General features: G+C 40.4%; 1 long non-coding RNA gene across 2 annotated transcripts in view; it reads left to right on the top strand.

Annotated features, from left to right (window-relative positions):
• The window catches only part of LOC134037545 (uncharacterized), a 112,541-nt gene extending 90,780 nt beyond the window's left edge, over positions 1 to 21,761 (top strand). For both annotated transcript variants that reach the window (XR_009932534.1, XR_009932533.1), the window contains 2 exons: positions 569 to 616; positions 20,895 to 21,761. This is a non-coding gene — a long non-coding RNA (uncharacterized LOC134037545). The remainder of the gene's footprint in view (positions 1 to 568; positions 617 to 20,894) is intronic.
• The last annotated feature ends 419 nt before the right edge of the window (positions 21,762 to 22,180 follow it).

Below are 22,180 nucleotides of genomic sequence, written 5' to 3'. Positions count from 1 at the left end.
GTACCGTTTGCCACTGTGCCAATGGCTGGCTTCTGAAAAACAAGTGTTTTGGGGGGTTGCAGCGCCCTCTTCTGTCCATACACCAAGCTTTGTTAGACAAGGTTACAAAAGCATTCACTGAACACAACAAATTTACAAATAACAAAATTTCTGAGCTAAATGTGTTGTTCAACTACATTTCCCATAAAGCCTCCACTGTGTTTTCCGTGTGACCTAAAGTTTGTACCGTGTGTCTTATTTGGAGAGTGTGATCTTGAGTGTCTCGGTGTTGGTGTCATCATTGGGTAGGTGTGTATGTTTAGTAGGCTGGATGCGAGGACACTTGGCACACCTGTCACATGGACATATGCATGTGCCATGTGTCCATAGATACTTGCTGGGCAGGTACACTAAGCTGCACACAATAAGCAGTCGGTTGTTAGGCTATGATAAGGCAGGCCCAGGGAAGCAGGTCTTGTTAAGCAAGTCTAGTGGACGTGGTGTTTGCCCACACACTTGCACAAACACAAACTCACACTCTATAGGGTCTGATCTGTTGTCATCTGGTGTTTCTGTGTGTTTTTCCCAGGACCTGTGGTAGGGAGGTTGGCTTGCCCTGATACCAGTACTTATGTTGGTGAGTACCGTAGCTTTGTTAAAGATGTATACAGCTTTCATGACTAGACAGTGGAAATGACTAAAAACTTTTAAATATTTTTTTCTTTCCAACACAAATGGGCACAGTATTTTATAGAGGATCACATTTGTAATTGTTATGTGTGTGGATAACCTTGTGATGAATTGATGTGATTCATGACAAGACTTTGACACAGTTGAGTCAACAGAACTGTATTTAAATTCCTCTTCACACCTCAACGGTAAAAGAGAGCAGAAATGGAGGGGAAAATCATGATCTCACACGTCGGCTGGTCTCATGGCAAGGTTGTCATGACAACCACATTCATCAGAAGAACACAGGCTTCTGACTCTGTATTTTAGTTATTGGCCTTGTGTCTTTGTTGTGTCTGTCACGGCCACAGCCGTGCCCCCCTGTTGTTTTTGGTTTTGCCCTGTCCTAGTGTTTCCCTGTCATTGTCTTCACCTGTGTCTCGTTCTCGTTAGCGTCATTGTGTCCACCTGTGTGTCGTTTGGTTCTGTGTATTTAGGTTTCTGTTTTGTGTCCAGTCTTTGTCTTGTCATTACTACTCCTGTTATGTGAGTACCCTATCTGTGTCCCTGGCTTTTTTCAGAAATAAACCCTTTGTTTTCAGTATGGCTGTGTACTCCCTTGCATTTGGGTCTTACCCCTCCTCACACCCTGACAGTGTCTCAGTAATTTGACTCCTATGTGGTGGGCCCGGGTTAATCTGCTGTCTGCACGTCTGTCATCCTCTGCTCGCTGTTTCTGCCCCTGGCGATTGCACCACCTTGGTTCTTCTGGTCTTCCCCCAGAATCTGGTTTCACATGGTGGTTTAGATTTGTGTTCCCAGTGTCTAGCACCATATGAAATCAGTGTTCTTGGGGACGGGAACAGCACAGTGAAGGACACTCGTCGAAGGAGTCTCTCTGTCACCTGCTCTTCCTTATCTCTTTCTCCAGTTAAGGATGACTGATTTCTTCTGGTGCTTAGAGTCCCTCTTCCTCCATCTAGCACCATTTGAAATCGGTTATAAAAATGGAGATCAATTCATCAATGTCTTCCAAGTGAACACTCCAGTCGACTCCAAGTGAACTGTCATGAATGTGTCATTGTTCAAGTCTTTGGACATCACTTGATTCTATTCGACTCTACTTTGAATATTTGTCTGAGTGGTGCTCTCAGTATGACTGTATCTTTACCAATTTAAACGGTTAGGAATAAAATGGAATGGAACTATTACCTGCACGAGTCACCAGGTGGAGTTTAAGGTTTTACTTGGTAGTAAGATGGTGCACTACAGGCAGTCACAAACTGTACATTGGATCAATGAATGAATGAAGTTTCTGAAATAAACCCAAAAAAGGTACATTAATATCACAGCTGTTATATCTACTATGATCTGACATTAATCAATAGGTTATTAATCACTTAACAACAAATACGGAAATAAAGTGTACAATTATCACACTGCAAGTAAAGTAAACATCCTCTCTAGCACAGTAACGATTAGCACCACAACACATGTATCACCCACTAGCTAGGAACGTGTGTGATGTACAGTGAAAAGTTAGTAAGCTAGCAAAATACATATTAACTCGCAGCTTCGCATCGCCGGGTAAAACGGCAAACATTGAGTACTCGTTTTAGACTGAAACAACTCAGGCAGTACTCGTATCAGACAGAAACAACTGAAGAATAGCTTGATATGCTGTAACAATAGCTAGACATAAGTTGTACGAACTTACATCGTCTCTGCCTTCTGTGGCCTACAGGTATGGCAGCGTATTGCTGCCACACTAGAAGAAAAAAAACGGATCAGTATCACTATGTTTCTTGTTATAACAAGATGTTTATCATGTTATACCCTAACAAGTTATTTTCACGTTATTACGTGAAACTTATCACGTTACAACGTGAAACTTTTTATTTTATAACAAGATAAGCTATCTTGTTACAAGATAAGCTATCTTGTTATAACGTGAAACTTTTCACATTATAACATGAAGTGCCACGATTCGTTAATTTTGAACGAATCCTTACAAGGACTCGGGAGTAACGAGTCCTCTCAAAGAGTGATTTGTTCCTTTTTCTCATGGCCGCGCATCGGGACAGTTGCATAGGCTCAGTCGAGGAAACAGAAATGATTAGTTCATTTCCCGATTGAGTCTTCGGGTACAAGTCATAAGATCCTTTTTCACATGACCTGCATAGGTTTAGTAGAGGAAAGGAAGACACGGTCGGGAAATGAACAAATCCTTTCGACTTCCTCTACCAGTACTGAGCCTATGCACGTGAAAAACGATCCAAAGACTCGTACCCGGATTCACGGTCGGCAGATGAACGAATCTTTAACCCAAATTCACGGTAGGCAGAGGAACGAATCTTTAACCCGAAGACTCGGTTGGCAGAGGAACGAATCTTTAACCATTTAACCAATTCCCATCACAAAAGGGGAGACAGATTATACATGAGGGGGGTCACCATTAAACATATTTCAAAGTAAGAGCTGTAGCCTAGGTGTCAGATATATTTTTTTATTTTCAGTTACCAGATCGTTAAAAAAATATAGGCTATCGCTTTTAAGTTATCAGAGCAACACACAACATAGCAGGCCTATTATTGGCCAAATGTTGACCAAATAGTCATCTGACAGTTGTATTAAAATCAACGAAAAGTATTTTTACAAAAATACCTAAGCTTACAGGGGTGGACTGGGACTGAAAAACGTCCCGGGACTTTGAAACGCAGACCGGCCTACGGCCGTGTATTATTACGATATATTTTTTGCATTATTCCGCGGCCGTTTGACCGGCCGTTCAGGAAATTTCCCGACTCTCCCGATGACCAGTCCGACCCTGGGCTACATGTATATAGACTAAACAACTATAACACTATGATATCATATATTTATATCCTTTAACATATTAGAAGATGGATTGGTGAAATCTTTTAAATGCCATTTTTGTGTACATTACACACACATGCATGGTGACAAGGTTTTGTAATAATGATAACCAACAACATGCTCCCCTGTAGATATGCTTACTGTAACAGAACACATTTGTTTAACTATGTAGGCTGTTGAAAAATATTAGGCTTCAATCGTTTTTTTCTCCATACCGAATAAACTTTTTCAGAACTCTTAGTTAATTGCTTAACAGCACAAAGCTGCTGTGATATACAATAATGATGAATGATGAGGGACTAATTCAATTTAGACATTAGAAGTGTGATTTTGATAGGGAACATCACTGCTTAGTATGGGATGTTGATGTGGAATCTGGTTTGCTGGTTGTTGAGTTGGTTCTGAATAGGCTAGGCCCACTATAAGGTCGCCTAATGTGCATAGTCAGGGTGATGGCATCGTCTGTAGACCTGTAGGACCGGTATGCAAACTGCATGGAGTCCAGGGTGGGAGGCAGCAAGGAGCAAATGAATTATTTGACTAGCCGCTCAAAGCACTTCATGATGACAGAGGTCAGTGCTATCGGGCGATAGTCATTCATGTAGGTGACCTTGGTGTTCTTGGGCACTGGTGGTCCTTTTGAAGAAGGTGGCGAGTACCGACAGGCTGAGGGAGAGGTTGAAGATGTCACTGAAGACCTCTGCTAGCTGGTCAGCACAGCCCCTGAGGGCCCTACCTGATATACCATCTGGGCCAGGTGCCTTGCGAGGGTTGTTCTTTTGGAAGCAAAGCCTCACCTCAGCTACAGTTAATGTAGGCACACTGTCCCTCTCAAAGCGAGCGTAGAAGGCATTCAGCAGGACAGAGGATTGGGTCTCACTGTAGCCTCTCCCTTTGTAGTCTGTGATGGCTCTAAGTCCACTCCACATGTGCCTGGGGTCAGAGCCATGGTAGCTGGACTCCACCTTGGTTCTGTAACCCCTTTACGCTGCTTTGATGGCCTTCAAAGGTTGTATCTGGCCTTCCTCTACTGATCAGGGTCCCCAGAGTTAAAGGCGGCAGACCGGGCTCATCTAGGGCTAGTAAGTGTTGCAAAGACTGAAAGTTGACAGTCCTTATATGAGACAAGCAATAGTTGGAATACAACATTCTCTACCAGGGGTCTATTGGGTCGTATACAACGTGCAGCCAATGTGTGAAATGGCTAAACTCACTCCTCAAGTATACCTAGCCAAAAGTATGAGCATTTGTGATGTCAGACATTGATGTTAGATGAGAGGGCCTGGCTCACAATCTGTATGGACTTCCGCTTTGTTCATTGGGTTAAAATCAAGCCAAATGGAATGGAGGCGTTGTTTTCCTTGTTTTGGGCTGGAACCTTAGTTCTACTGATGAATTCATTTTGCTTGAGTATAAAATGTTACTATATAAACAATTCTGTGCTTCGAACTTTGTGGAAACATTTTGGGGAAGGCCCTTTCCTGTTTTGGCTTGATTGTGCTCTTATGCACAAAGTGAGGTCCAAAGATCCATCTGCGCAGTAGTGATCGGGTGTTGGAGTCGCTGTATCAAGGTCTCACCCATACACTCAGTGGCGGAACCAGACTTTTATATATGGGGTGGCCAAGGGGTGGCCAGGGCTACTTCAGGGGGTCCACAGACCAAGACTGAAAATGTGTGTGTAACCTTAGCCTGGCATCTAAGCAATGTAAATTATTAATATGATTGCTGATGAGAAATAGAAATTCAAATTCACTTAAGCCTGAGTTCTTCAGTGTGGCCTAGTATGGTCCACTAGGGTTACTTTAATCAAATTCTACATTTACTATGAATAGACTGTGTCTCTACATCTGAATTGCAACTAATTTCTTTCTTACACACACTGTTCTGTAGGCTACTCACAAACTGGAGAGACTTTTGTCACTTTGTTTTCATGAATATATAATCTGGGTCTAACCAGGTGAGAGGTTAGAATCCTTCTTTTACTTTAAAACCAGTGGCGTACCGTACTACAGCTGGGCCTTCACCTCGTCCATCACCGCCGAGAAAAAAATCATCGCGGAAAAAAGCAACAATACGATTAATTGAAAGGGTTAAACAAGTGCAATCCTTTAATTAACGATGACAAGGATGTAAACAAATAGACCATAACGTCAATAACATTCTCCGCAAAAAGAAACATTCTCAACATTAACTTCAGAAAACTGGAGACCATTTAGGCTACCTAGTTGAAATTAAATAAACATACTCTAAAGCCAAAATCTGGAAATATAAAATTAGGTCACCCAGAAAGTCACCCCGTGACGCTGCTGACACAGACACCGAGGCTCATTTCATTACCATGGACAGCGCTATGAAATCACGGCGCATTACAAATCATTCAGACATTGACAAATAAATTCATGAGCATCATCAATCTACAATTCAATTTCAAAATCACAATACGCCAAAAGTTACACAAAGCTGGTAATACAAAGACTGTTTTAAAGTTACAATGAAGCGCAAATGCCTCTCCTTGCGCAATTACGCATGGCGCAATAAATTAAAGTCACACTTTTAATTTATAGGTCCTACCTCCTTAATTCTCCACAGGGAAAGGGACAGACAAGTGAGCATGGGGGGAATAAAAACCCGCTAAAAACAAAAATCCAACGACACAAGTCTGATACGTTTGATATATTGATTGATTGATTTACTGATTACATATTGAATTAAAGGCAATTTGCGCTGGGACAACCTCCACAATGAATACAAATTCCTGAATGTCCACTTAGCCAGTAATCTTAATCCCTTGAAATAATAATCAAGGTGATTTATAACACAGGCCTACTTTACACGAAAACGAAGTCCATTCGTCGGTCTTTCTTTGTGAAGTGGGCGATGGCGGCGTCATAAAGTTTGTCCTTTGATTTGAGCTCCAAAAGAAGTCCTTTCTCTATGGGCATGAGTGCCAAAGCTCCCAGGCGATCCTGTCCAGTACTGTTCCTGGCGTGCGTCTTGATGCGCTTCAGAGCCGAGAAAGACCGCTCCACGGAGGAGGTGGACACGGGGATGGTCAGCACCAGGCAGGTGAGGTGATACAGTTGCGGCATGATCATTTTTCATGATCCTTGAACCTGTTCCTCAGCTGAGTGAGAATGTTGTCCAGGATTTCACTGTGTAGCTGCTGGTACGCTGCGCGCACATCTCCAACTCTCCGTGCCCTGCGCCCGCTGGGAACCCCGACTTCGCGCACAGTGTCCTCATAGATGGAGTCAAATTTGGCCTTTTCTCTCTGTGGTGCTGCAAAAGTCCTCGATGCTGGAAAAACAGAACTGCATGTCATACTCCTTATTCTGCAAGATCCCAAAGAGCATGTCGGAGTATGCGAACACGGAGTTGAATGTGGCGAGGAGAAAGCAGAACTCGAAGCCCGTCAGCAGTGCAATGTATCCATCAGCGCTGTGTACAGCATCATCATCAAAATCATTGTGGTTGTCAACAATGAATTCAAAGAGCTCCAATAGTTCTTCTCTCCGCTCATACACAGTGCAAACCTAACGTGATGAAAATTTCCACCGTGTTGGAGTCACTTTGGGCAGTCTTCGCTGTGTAGCGGGGTTTGCTCGTTTAAGATTAGCAATACTTAATTTATAATAAAGTATGTAGTTCTTGGGGGCACCACCTCTTATTTGTTAAAGGGACAGAGGAAACCTTATTGAATAATATTGAATAATAGCCTTTGTAATAATCAGTCTAATCTTAAGTAGTGAATTCTATGAAAGTAGAGCAGATCAGATAACGTGAGGGATAACGCGAGTATTATAAACAATGATTTATTTAAGGAAATGTAATTATAATGAACACATACCAGAGAAGTTATAGGTTAGTTGAAAGTGAGTTGAGTTGAACTGTATAAAGTAGGTCCTAAACTATGATGAGGGTTGGTACAAGATGGTAGGTTGAGAGCGCGTGGGGAGGGGGAAGGGAGAGAGAGAGATAGGCTTCTGGAGAACAATGGGAGAGTATGTTAACTAATCCTAACAAAAGTTAGGTTAAATCATTTGCAAACTAAAATCAAACGTAACAATTTAAATCACAATATGCCAATGTTCGCAAGTAAGAAATGTAGCAATATCGCAGTTACTGTTGTCAGTTTGAAGAAGAAGAGTCAAAGTTCCGTTCGTCGTTGTCAAACGGTTAGAGCAAAGGAATCTTTCGTTCAAGTTCCTAGTGGTCCAGTGAGTTGCTGATTGAGAAGGATAGGTCAGATGTGTCGCGAACACTTCCGGTGAATCCTTGCGAAAAAGCCAGGATTGCTTGTGCGTCGAGGTTTTATAATCCTTGCGAAAGGGGGTATCCTTTTGGAGGTGAACTCTTTGATTGGTCAGTTACTCCCTGGGCGTCCATCCTGAGATTGACGTATGGGTGTGAAGTGGTTGATAACTTTTCAGAGTTCAGCTATTTCAAATGTCCATGTATTGCTTATACTTCAAAATATAACAATACAACATTAATAAATGGTTTAGTTTGTAGATTAGAATCATTTAGATATCAAGATTGACTGATTTATCATAACAGGAAAGGAAGTTACATTAAAACATCAAATTATATCAACACAGCATTAAAGGGAAAGCATACATTATAACACATCAACTACTGTCATTGAAATAGTGTCCATGAGCCATGCAGTCCTTGAGAATATGTTTGTAAATCCAGAAAAGTTAGTTCTTCCTTAAAATCCTTTGTCTCCATACTGTAAGGCCATTTTGATCTACCTTCTGACCCCATGCTGGGCCAGAAGCTTTGAAGCTCCTGCTCTGGAGATAAGGACAAAGGGGGAAAACCCCCTTTCTCCTTGTCGGGGGTAGGGGAAAGGTGTGATGGTACGTGGTTTGTCTGTTGGCTCTGCTACAGCTGGCATATTTCATCCAGGAGTTTTGTGCGTTTGGCTGACTTTGAGAAAAAGGCTGCGAGGCCACTTCGGTGGGAGAATTTTTTTGCACTCTTTGATTTTAGCAGCACTTTGAGACATGACGAGGTTCAGAGAGTGCGCATAACAGTGAACGAAGAGAGCTTGTGGTATTTTTATTTTTTGCTTTATTTTAGCTTGGACCCCATTCAGTCCAGAAGCCATGACTGCAGCGCCATCGTAACACTGGGCAATTACCTTATTGGTGCAGGCACAGTCCGCCAGAAACTCCAAAACTTGACCAGCTATGGCTTCTGCGCGCTTATCACCACTGACATCACCAAACTGGAAAAAGCGGTCCTTCACACCACCATCCGTGGTGTAACGCAGGACATATGACATCTGAGCGGTGTTACTTACATCAGTTGTCTCGTCTACCATAACGGAGACAAAAGGCGTGTTCCTCACCTCCTCATTGCTTCGGTCATTAAATATGCCACCGATTGAATCAGGTCATTTTGAATTTTGCTGGAGGTGCCGATCAAAACAGTGGCAGAATCCAGATGACAGCGCAGAGGGCTGTCATACCCCGCCAAAAACTCCAGCAACTCCAAGTTCCCCTTGTTTTCCGAATCTTTACTCTCATCATGTCCTCGAAATGCCAGCTCTTGCTTTCCAAGAAATGTGACGACATCGATGAGACGTTTCAGGATCTCTCTGTTCTGCCTGACCTTGTTGTGGGCCGTAGTATGATTACGGCGCTGCTCATCTAGCTGAAGATCAACTCGTGTCCCCAAAAGTTTTCAAACTGACTGTAGCTTGCAGGTGTGCTGCAGAATCTTGATGTCGGTGGGCTGACTTTCTCAGATTTGTAAGGCTGACAAATCCGCCGCTGACCCAGGTGGATGACTTGTCAGTTGTAAAAAGTAAACAACTCCAGCAGTACAGCTTGTTTGTTTTCTTACAGCCAGTCATCCATGGATATCTCTGATAATTGTCGGTCTTGAAATGCATTACCACTTTCTTAACCTTTTCTTTTAATTCCAGTTCTGGAGTTGGTCTTCCGTTTTTTATTATTTGAAGTTTTTCTGTGAAAGGCCGCCTTGAAAAAGGCGATGCTATCAAGCTAGCCACAACGTCACTCTCGTCTTCTGCCATTTAACTCTCTCTCAACCGCTCTCACCACTCTGCAGAGATTTCGGACTTCATGAAGGCCTACGAGCTTTTGTTTTTTTTCCCGCCCACTTGAAATCAAAGCGTGATTGGTCGATTTGCCCGTCACTCTTCACACCAAAACACATAGCTTGGCCTTCCCCGGGATTCGTGAAGTCCTAACCAATGAATGAGCCAGCTAACTGGGCCTTAAAAGAGACGGATGGATTCTGATTGGATAACATGTTTTCAGGACATGAACTTGACAGTAAGCTTAACTTTAGAACATAGGTGAGAGAAAATGTATTACATGTATTGTATTAAATTAAATGAGATAGAAAAAAAAATTATTTTTACTTATTATTAGTATTATTAGCATTAAATATATTATTATTTATTTATTTTTTAGGCCTTCTCTGAAGGCGTAGAAGGCCCTGAAGGTTCCCCACTATTAGTGTATACTCACACAAAAAATGCCACAGCCATCAACACAAGAACACTCATGAATCAACAACCAACATTTTAAAGTGAGGCTTAATCGGAAAAAAACTTTTGTGTAGGCTTGGGGTGCCTACAAACAGAAGCTGAACTTGGCATGTGACTGACTGCCTATGCTCTGACCTTGTGCCTGTAGCCTCGGGGAGGGAGCTGCTCTGAGGTCTTGGGGTGGTGCAAGGACTGGGGTCTATTTCCACCTGATCCTGTTTGCTCAGCTTTTTGAAGAAGTCTGCTATCTCACCCTTTCTTTCAATGTTTGAAGTTGTTATGGAAAAATTCAAGCGGCACTGTGTAAATTTGAATAGTCAAGAGATGGCGGTTACAATAAATTTATTTTGCTTGTACAAATCAAGATTTAACAAAGTACTTTGTGATCAGTCATAACGAAGGAGGTGCTAGCCACAGGTCGTTCGCCAGAGTGATACAGAACAACCCTAAAACCCTGCGTTATATAAACTTTAGATCAAATGATTCCTCTGAACTCTGTTGATTGGTCAGCACTGCTCAGTGACAGTTTGACTTCATATCAAGTTCCCACAGTTCTTTAATGTGGCCTCTCTCCCCAAACCAGTAGATAGTAAAACCACAGGAGTTCACCAGTCAAATGGTCAACTGTCCTTTGTGTGGGCCACTTCAAACAAGTATTTGATTAACCCCACCCAATGCAACAGGAAGGGTCAGAGCAGCTTGATCAGTTAACAATACAATTGAATCCACATTGTCTCCAGACCAGCTGTCTCTTCCCCCCAGGTGTCATAAACTGCAAATGGCATCTCTACCAAATGGAGTTGACTCTTCTTAATAAACTTTAGACTTCCGTTAAAACACATTCCTCATATATGAAACACACACATTATAACTGTATTCCAAAATTTCCACGACAATTCCACTCTTTTTTTTTTTTTTTACAATAGCATAAACCCAAACAATTAATCAAGAAAAATTAAATTCAAACATTAACATAAGAAATGCTAGTCTCAAGACAAAACCCATTGTACCCCGTACACCACAAAGTCCAGGTTGTCGGAACGGATGCCATCTTCAGTTGGCTTGTAGACAAACTTCTTTCAGTCAGTGTAGTCGAGTCCAACCAATTTCAAACGACGATCAAATTGCTCAGGGCAACTTTCAACGACACTGCACTTCGCGTACAGCTCGGAAATTTCCTTGGTACTACGCAGAACGCGTATCCTCTGCTTCCGTCTACAGACAAGGTGCACGCTTGCAATGGTTAGCGTGTATCCACGTTGCTCTCCCCTCCGATCTTAACTGCCGGATTAGTCGTCAGGAGAATCTGGTATGGCCCCGTCCACCTTGGGTTTTACCAGGCGTTTCAGGTCCTTCACCACGATCCAGTCATCTGGTATCAAATCATGCAGCGGTCGAGTCATAGGAATAGCCTCCTTCACCTGCCTGTGAATCTCACACAAAATAGACTCCAAAAAGGTTGCACAGTGATAAACAAGCACATTCTCACAGAGGTCAGTTAAAGGTAACTGACTTCTTGTCGTCTGACTTACTCTTCAAAGTTCTGTTCTCTCATTCAACTGAAGTGATTAACACAATGTTGAATCCTATCAACACCAAAATAACTTCCATAAACAAGTGAGACCCATTATCATTACATAACCTCAAAGAAAAATCCCATCGAAAATAATCTAAATTAACAAAAGCTTGATCACTGAGCCCCTGAGAAGTCTAAAACTTCTTCCCATCAACAATCATTAAACAGTATCACTTCTCCAAAAATTGAACTCTACAAAATCCATCTATCAATACCCAAATAGTTTCTCTAACCTTAACTGTGAAGCTTATCGTGTTTAAATTCCTTTTCTCATAATACTTGTCCCACATATGAAATACTGACAAAAAATTACTATGCATCCATTACAAATCCTCTTGTATGCTAAAATAATGCATTCTTCTTGATATCACACAAACTGTAGAGGCATGATCTTTCCATGTGTTAACTTAGCAAAATATCAAGATAAATGTTTTATGCAGAACATACAACCTCCATTTTTATTCTCATATCCTTCCTTTTTCCAAAACGCATTTTCTTGTGGATTAGTCCAAGTTCGAATCTCCATTCCACCATTCCTTTCTCCATCTGTCCGCTGTATTCTGTAATTCTCATCAAATATACTCAAACAAAACAAAATTCTCACTCTGGGTTAAATACAGTCCAATATTTTAAACTCAGCAATATCATATCAAACCCTCACAGTCCTATCACAAATCCAAACTACTGAAACTAAATTCATAAAACCATAAAACCCCCATAGTCACTCTCTGTTTGGATCAGTCAGTCATCAGTCAGTCATAAATTCCTAAACGTCATCTCTTCCTCTCTAAGAAGCCTGCGCTTCCCTTAAAGAATCTATAACAAATGTTGTATCAAGGTCACACAACAATTTTCCTCAAAAGAGTCCTGTAAGCCCAAATTTGTCAAGTTAGGCTGATCCGGACATAGCAACATCATCTCATCACTTCCTGTAAACATACGTATCAAAAACATATTCTAGTTAGTTCATCAATGCATTCAGGCAATCTAGAAACTGCTCCAGCTAGTATCAGCACTAGCATTTTCCCTGTGGAATAATCATAATTGTTAGAGTGAATTCCACATTTGCATACAGCAAGTTGTGTCCCAGATCAAACTAAGAAACTTCCTGTTTCCATACCTTTCCCCAAATCATATGTAACACCAATGATGTATTTAACTATCAGTAAATATTTTAACTCTTTTCCCTTTTATGAATTAACAAGCTTACACTGAAGCAACCAACTTTTGAACCAATTTGTATAAAATAAAACTATTTTAGAAAACAACCAAATGACCCCATCTTTTAGTCTCATATTATCTTTTCTTATAAAAACCTTTAGGAACAGTTCAAATGAATACCTTTACATTTCAGATTCCCTTTTAATTTTTTTCTGTATTTAAATTCACCAAATCAACTCTCTCTTCTTCCAAGACATGTAGAAAACCAGCATCACTACCCTAAACCAGAATTTAATCTGTATGATTCCAAAATAAAACATAGACCATAAAATGTTCTTAATGTAACCATTAATGATACAACCTCATCACAGCCTAACTGTTTATCCCAAAACATTGTACCATGCCCTTAAGACAAAAGAAAATATAAACTCTCCCTTTTTCTTTTAAACCTTTAAATTCACAATTTAACATAAACCCGTAAAACAAAACCTTATTCTTTAACTCCTCAAAAGTTTTATCAAAGCATGTAATGTATACACCTTTGAATATTCCTATATTTACCAGCTATCTCAATTACTCTTTGTTAGTGAATCAACTCAAACTAGAGAGGGTACAATTTCTGGGGAAATTGTAGGGTGTGCTTGCTTGCGTCGGTTGCACAGGGGTCCGTTTTTGGATGACATTTTTACAACTGATATTTCTGTATGAAATGCAAAATGCATACTTATTATTCATAAAGATTACATAGATTTAAAATATTTTTTTGCTGCTCATTTACAACTGAAAATACGAGTGAAGTGTAGAATGAAATAGATTTCTTCTCATATACCCTGCAAGAGGCAGCCTCATCGTTGAATCAAAACGAATAAATATGGCAGACCGGTCTAAAAATTGACCTAATCTCTATGACTTAAACGTCATTTTAAGTTTTTCCCTTCTCATGATATTTTCAGGCATTTAGCCTACCCATTGCATTCATTCATTAATAAAGAACCCCCTTTGAAGATTATTCTACGACGTTACCCGGCAGTAGAAGATGGAATCGCGATTCAAACAGTACCATCTGCTAACTGAAAATATGCCCCCCAAAACGTAAATAAGCTTGACATTTATTTAGTGGAAAATCGCTCATTCATAAAAAGCTCACTGGTAGCGATCATTGTCAGTAACAACGCCAAGTGCGATATAGCCCTGTGTGGAGAAGCTGCCCCGGTAAATTGTACAGTACAGTACACTACTGCTGTGTTCGTCTTGGTAGCGATTGCGTTGGTTGAATTGGATTTAACGTTCCGTTGTACGGTTTAAGATTAAATTAATTATTTTCATGAACAGATTGACAACGTTTAGGCTGTGGCAATGAAGTTCAGGTTAGTAGTTAGATAGACTTTTGATTTAAGTAAGGGGAGTGCTGAACATGTTCTGTCGCCGTTTGACTTCCTAAACAGCTGTGTAAGTTAGATGTTTTTGTCGTGTGTCTCGCGTAAGCTACAGCGTTGCAGTGAGCTACACTGGTTTGAAACCACAGGTAATGGTAATTTCACCAACAAATCGTTTACTAATGTCAGAATAAATGCTACAACGAAAATGTATATGTGAGGAATGTTTATTTTAACGATTGAAAACAGATAGCGCTACATCATAAACCACTGTAGTATGTGTTGCCCGGGCAACACAGGCTAATGTCATGATGCTAATACTTCAGTGAAATAGTAGACTACTGTTTCCGAAAGTAGATGTACTTCCTTAATAATATCAGCTTATACTGTACATTACACATCACAATTGTGTGTCATATCACAAAGTAAAATGAGTAAATAGTTATCACCCTGGCCTCTTTGCTTGTGGCGTTTCTGCAGCTGCCTTGCAGTAAAGCTATAGTTAGCCTAGCTATCCCCCAAGTTAACAGATGCGAAACGAATGTTCTGCCAAAGGTAGTCACGCGTGTTTTCGTGACGTTAGTGACGTAGCGACGTTAGTAACGTCAGTGACTGTGGCTAGCAAATTAGGCACCGTTAGCTTCACTTTTCGCCACAAAAACTTAACTTCAGCCTAAACCATGCAACGGAACGTAAATTCCAATAGAAGCAACTCAATCGCTACCAAGACGAAACTTTTGACACCTACGTTGTCTATGTAGGCCAAATATTGACTGAGTTTTAGGGGGGCGAAATAAACAATAATAAATAATATATATGTGAGAGAACAAAGGTTGTGCTCTCGCCGAAGGCTTGAGCACACCCAATAAACCATCGCGCATTTCAAAACTCGAATCAAACAAACAGCGCCCTCTGGAACAAAACAAAAACTCTCAACCTTTTTTCTCTTTTTTTCTTTTAAACAACACAGATGGTTGGCGTTTACCATCTATTCACTTAATTTTGCTAAAGTATAACTTTTCCAATCCAATTAGAACTAATTTATGAACCAGGGGTCCAATTTCTGCATTTTTATGGATAAAACACACCACAGATTTTCCGCTCGTAAATACAAGTTCTGGTCTGAAAGGCTTCTACCTCCCTGTTTGGCTAGGATTTAGAACAAATGTTAAATCATACATTCGTAAACCACCAAACTTCGAATTGATCTAAACGGACACATCTTTCACCATTAATACTCACATAATTATGCAGAATTATACCCTCTGGGATCACCTTTGTAAAACTCAACGTAACGGGACTCTTTTAGCCCCCACCTTTCCTCTGAATTTCTGAAACTCATTTAAAATGTCCTCAAACAAACAAAACCTTGTTAGCAAATGTCTCAAAATACTCATCACCCAACATATTTCAAAAATAACCAAATTAATATGTAAAATTTGCTCAAATTTATCTATTTCTCTAAATTTGCGTCTTAGTCAATTTCTCAATTTCCATCTGCGCATGCGTCATGCGGTTACTCATCCTGGATCTCAAATATCAAGCTGCAATTCCTTTACTAGCCTGTACCCGCCGCCATCGCTGTTGAGTCTGTCTGTACGTTTGTTAGCTACAAATTTCGTTGCCATAGTTGCAAATCTAACTTCCTGGACTCTCCTTTGTTTCAGGACAGAGCAGAATGCACTTCCTCCACGTTTTTACCATTAGCCATTAGCCACTGCCTGGATTTTCTTTACAATTACAACCTTTACAATTCTATCAACCATTAGTACTATTTTAATTTCAACATATAAATTAGGCTCCGAAATCTACATATGCAGCTAATATCACTCGTCAGAGAATGACAGTTTACCCATGTATTAGCATTCTGGTTGGACAAAGCTTCAACTTCAAGTCCATTTAAATAGGTAAATATGAATACCACCAAACCCAACACATTTCAACAAATCATCTCAGCAGCAATAAACACACATATGTAGCACCTTTGCCCTTAACAACAATCGCAATTCAGTCTCTCGAACTAGTTCCCCTTGTACTTAACTTCAGTCCCTCGGACTGGCTCAATCTTTCTAATCACTTCTTCATAACCCTTTACATATTTCTTTAAACAACAGTAACATCTGTGAACTTCCACAAAATTAAAACCATCTGACATTTCCAGACATAAACAAAAATATTCCTTAAACAACATAAAATTTCCGTTTGAACACATAACTTTCTATAAAAGTTTCAATAACCCCGGGATTGTAATTCTTAAAATGAATACCACTTTTATTGCCAAAACTGGCCTTTTACCAATTATCCTACCCTAAAACTAAATTTCCAGCGCGTTATTCAATAACGAATCAAGCTCATAATATAGAAAATCGGTCTGTACATAATTTCCAAATCAAGAGTATGGCAACTCACAATATTTTCTTAAGTTTGACAAAGAAACAGAAACACACATCTGTTTTCCAACCAATATACTTCTCAATTCAACGTCAAATTCTCTATAAAATGAGTGATTTTTTGTGTTTTTTGTTTTTTTGCACTCATGTGTGGGCCACTACACGCAGAATGAGCTTCACTGAAAGAATCAACTTCCGCTAGGCTCAAGCGCATGCGCCTCTTTTCAAGTGGAGAATTCAGTCAAAGAATTAACATTAGCATTTTCAAAACAGAATGTCTCCGTCTTCAAAAACAAATGCCTTCTGGCGGTAATCAGACCGATGTAAAGTCTAACATCAAATATATAACGGTTAACACAGAGTTGTAAAACAATATAACAAGTCAATCGTCTCTCCTCTACCAACAGTGTCATAACCGATAAACATTGTACGCCACCATTTCGGAACTCAACTTCCGGTCACAAACCCCTCTGATTTTGCGAGAGTTCGCTCACAATTTCCAGAAAAATTTCAAGTGATGACACATCTCCGGACATTCACGTACATTTTGCTCAAATTCCCTCAATTAAATCACGCATTTTGGATTGACCTAGCAATTCGTGTTGGCCTACATGTTTTTCAACAGCATGTCAACACGCTCTGCATCAGCTTTGACCATAGCCCACAACACCACTTATTCCAAACACAACAGGGACTCAAACCCTTTGTTCCGGAGAGGACTTTAACCTCTCCTTCTTTGAAACGCAGTATATGCAATCGCAAGTCAAAGCACAAGCCTCAATCTTTGCGGGAATCCAAAGCAAATCTATAAACAAATTCCAGGATCCTGCTTTCTTGACTTTTCCTAGATATAACCGGCTGTCAGAAGAAATGGCAAATGTCTGACCTCTTCGTATTCTGTTCTCGCATTCCCGCAAAACCTCATGCGCCTGCGCATCCTGCCGCAAAACTGCGGATGAACCACGGCGAAATTTGTTTGCGGAACAGCCAGAAAATCTCAATCGTGAATCTGTGGGGAAATAGATGAAAAATTCCCCACACTATTCTGTCCTAATATTTCTTTATCTCTCTACCTATCTCCATCCAATCAGAAAAAGCTCTCCAATCAGGCTAAGATCTATTCTTTTCTCCGCTTAAAAATAAATAAAATCGTGTATCTATTTCTCTCCACGAACCTATTTCGCAATACAATAAGGTCCTTAAAACAAAACGACCCCACAATCGAAAATCCACATTTATCAATCCATATTTGCATTTACAATAAACTATCGTTACCATACTTTTGCTTCATGTAATCGATGTTTGGACAGGTCAATTCTGCCTCCAGACCATTCATTTTTAGAATTACAATCCATAAACAATAACCAACGACGGAAAATAAAGACACAATTACCCCTTTTCTTTTCTAAAAACAATTAAATTCCGACGTCACAACTTTCAATGAAAATAACTGCACAATCATAAATTACAAATATTCAAACCGAAAAATAATTAAAATTTCGAAAAATAATTAAAATTTTGATTTTTGTAATTTGTATATAGCTTGAATAATAGACACCATTAGTTACTCATACTTCTTTTAACCTCAAAAAAACATAACTTGCAATTAAAACAAAAAAATGAACACGCGCTTTGCAAACTTAAAACCTCTACTTTGAAATTTCACAGGCCCAATACCTCCTAAGCTTTTTTTTCTTTTTTCTTAAACACTCAGCTGATTATACTTTTCTCTCGGGACTTAGAATCACGTTTAGGCCGTAAATAAATAAGAACTGTTATGACCACCAAAGCCAATACAATTTCTCAAACTATCACTAACCCAACATATTCTAATCCTAGGGTCTCAAAAGACACATAACACGATATAACATGTGAATTTATCACCCTTTTGTGCGCTCGTCAGCACACTTTCCCTGCATGCTTTTTTACGACTTTCACGTAAAGGATAAGTTCTCCGGCCTTACCCGATTAATTTGTACGACTTGCACGTACAGGACAAAAGCTCTCCTCCGGTCTCTGCCCTATTAATTTCGTACGACTTGCACGTACAGGACAAAGCTCTCCTCCGGTCTCTGCCCTATTACTAACTAAACTGAATTATTGACCATAGTCTAAACAACACACATTTAGACAACTCAAATTACACAGAAGCCAAAAAAGAATATTTACCGGTTCTTTAAGGATCCCGCGTCAGCAACAGCGCAACCAGCCAAGCCCCTCGCCGAATCGGTCCCGCTTTCTCTGAAAATTTTGGATAGAGGTAAAGGCGGCTATGCCGGATTGATCAAATCACCTTTTCTAAGGGAGTACTTGTCGGAGATACGCTGAGCAGACGAGGATCTCCCCACAGGCCACCAAGTGTTAAGGAAAAATTCTAGTGGCACTGTGTAAATTTGAATAGTCAAGAGATGGCGGTTACAATAAATTTATTTTGCTTGTACAAATCAAGATTTAACAAAGTACTTTGTGATGAGTCATAACGAAGGAGGTGCTAGCCACAGGTCGTTCGCCAGAGTGATACAGAACAACCCTAAAACCCTGCGTTATATAAACTTTAGATCAAATGATTCCTCTGAACTCTGTTGATTGGTCAGCACTGCTCAGTGACAGTTTGACTTCATATCAAGTTCCCACAGTTCTTTAATGTGGCCTCTCTCCCCAAACCAGTAGATAGTAAAACCACAGGAGTTCACCAGTCAAATGGTCAACTGTCCTTTGTGTGGGCCACTTCAAACAAGTATTTGATTAACCCCACCCAATGCAACAGGAAGGGTCAGAGCAGCTTGATCAGTTAACAATACAATTGAATCCACATTGCCTCCAGACCGGCTGTCTCTTCCCCCCAGGTGTCATAAACTGCAAATGGCATCTCTACCAAATGGAGTTGACTCTTCTTAATCAACTTTAGACTTCCGTTAAAACACATTCCTCATATATGAAACACACACATTATAACTGTATTCCAAAATTTCCACGACAAAGTGAAAAAGTGAAGCAAAATGAAGCCAGTCCGATATCAGGGGGGTCCAGTGCCACCCCGGCCACCCCTCTGGCTCCGCGACTGCATACACTCGCCCGACCCAATTGCAAGCACACAATAACCCATTTTTATATCGTCAAATAACGAATTGAAAAAAAACTGATGACAAAAATGAGCACTTGAACACACATCAGTGGGATAATCGACATTTTTTGGCCTCACTTTTCAGAGCTACCGTCCAGTGTTTTACAGTCTGGCGCAAACATGTAGCGCACTAAGCCAATCTTCAGGCTACAGCTCTTACTTTGAAATATGTTTAATAGTGGCCCCTCCATTCACCCCCCCTCACGTATCATTTGTCTCCCCTTTGCCAATTTTGTGATGGGAATTGGGGAACGAAAACACTTGTAGGTGTGTCTCGCAAATTACCAAGCGTCAATTGGTAGCGCAGGGCTCAAATATATAGCTTGCCAATTGCGAAATGTGATGGAAAAGCGATTGGCCACAATATACCTTGACCGACGTGAATGATATTCGTTCTTTGATTACAGGTTACATCAATCTTTGATTTGATTTCAGGTTTTGTTATTTTGGTAATTTTTCCAGCTTTTGTTTAACTTTACTTACAGTTCAGTACAGTGTAATTGTGTGGCGTGATAATTAAATGCTAGTGTAATCATGAATAATTTCAAATCATACAAAGTGTCATGATGCTTTGTATTTACCCCCCCCCCCCCATGTCAATTAGAGAGCACAGCGAAGACGCCTTCTCAGCCCCTCGTATGCCCTCAGGTAACGTTTGGATTTCGCTTTTAGAATGACATTCTCATACAATGGTAATATGGTTAGACAAATATACCTTGTATTAGAGATCCCCGTAGGTTATATTACTTAAACTAGCTTGCTAGCTGTCGAGCGCTAATGTTATCTACCTAGAATACCAGGGCTTGGTTTATACTTATCAAAGTGTCTAGCCACTGGGGGACCAAAGGCAAGCTAGGGGAACTCATATTAATATTAAATAACCTCATAAAGTGAAATGTTCATGCCATGAGACCTTTAAAAAACAATCACCATGGCAATGACAACACAATGGAACTTGCATTTAGCTTAGCTTAGTTCTAACAATAAGGGCCAATATATGGTTATGGTGTTGCATGACAAGTTATTGGCTATCCAATCACAATATGCAAAATGTGTGTCATTAAACAGTTTGTGATGGTGCCCTTTCCTGTGTTGCAGCTGGCTAGGGCACACTCTCACACTTGTGTCCTGTCGCTCCCCACTGTCCTTTCTGAGGCAAAGGCTACTATTTTACTGTAGTTCCAAATTTGTGTCCTGTTTTTCATTACTGCAGCTACATGGATGACCTCAGCGAAGCAGAACGACTGACATTATCCACCTCTGCTGCTCACCTGCTGCGCTGCTATTTGAAAATGGTGTGGGCACAGATTTGGAAATAGAAGCTGGGCAGTGCTCTGTGTCGTCACAGTCAACCAACACAGCGTACAAAGTAAACTTGTTATACTTCACGTGTGTGGAGTGAAGTGTGGAGAGGGTGGCAGACTTACGCTTCCTGGGGGTCCACATACAGGACAGTCTATCCTGGAGTGTGAACACCTCTGAGCTGCTGTAAAAAGGCCCGGCAGAGACTGTACTTTCTGAGAATACTCAGGAGGAATAACATCACACAAAGACTGCTGGTGTCCTTCTACTGAGCCTCCATTGAAAGCATGTGGAGGAAAAAGCTCCAGAGGGTCATCAACACCGCTCAAACGATTGTTGGCTGCCCTCTCCCCACACTGGAAGACCTACACAGATCCTGTTGTCTCAAAAAAGCCCAGAACATCATAAAAGACACTTCACACCCTGGGCACTCCCTGATTGAAATGTTGCCTTCAGGCAGACGGTACAGATCAATCAAGGCAAGGACAAACAGACTAAAACACAGTTTCTATCCAACTGCAATAACCACTGTTAATGCTGCCAAAAAATAATGTGCACAATGTTATGTTATTTATTATGTAATGACTGTGGGTGTATGACTGTGTGTGGTTGTTTATGGTACTGTCTTAGGTATATTTATTCTTATTTATTTTAGTAATTTTAGCACTTGAGTAATTTGATCCTTTTTATTGATTTTTAAGTCAATGAATGATGCACTGACCGGAAGCACTTTCATTTTGTTGTACCTGTGACAATGACAATAAAGATCTATTCTATTCATTTGTATAGTATGCGATTGTGTTGGGGGCCCATCCTGGCTCAAGGAGAATGCTGTGTACTGTAGTTACATGGAGATTTTTGTTAATGGACCCAGTAATGTTTGTTAGGGGACAATTTATACGGGAGATGATCAATAATACTACTATACCTGAGAAATCCCCAGAACAATATAATTCAGTTCTCCAACTGGCTGAGCCTAAAACATCAGAACAATGGCCATTTGGTATCATAAACACAAGTCATTGTATTCCACACCTACACTGGTACAACATGATGCTTGTGTGTCCACTTCTCTCATGCAGACAGTCTGAGAGGTCAACCAGCCCAACACATATTTTCTTTCTCATAAGCAGTTGCAAATCAGGAAAATGGAGAGATCTGGCAACATTTATATTGGATAGCTTGTCCTGGAGGAGT

Source organism: Osmerus eperlanus, chromosome 17 (genome assembly GCF_963692335.1).
Source record: "Osmerus eperlanus chromosome 17, fOsmEpe2.1, whole genome shotgun sequence".
NCBI lineage: Eukaryota > Metazoa > Chordata > Actinopteri > Osmeriformes > Osmeridae > Osmerus > Osmerus eperlanus.
Note: the sequence above shows the minus strand (reverse complement) of the source record. Positions and strands in the feature narration are given on the sequence as shown.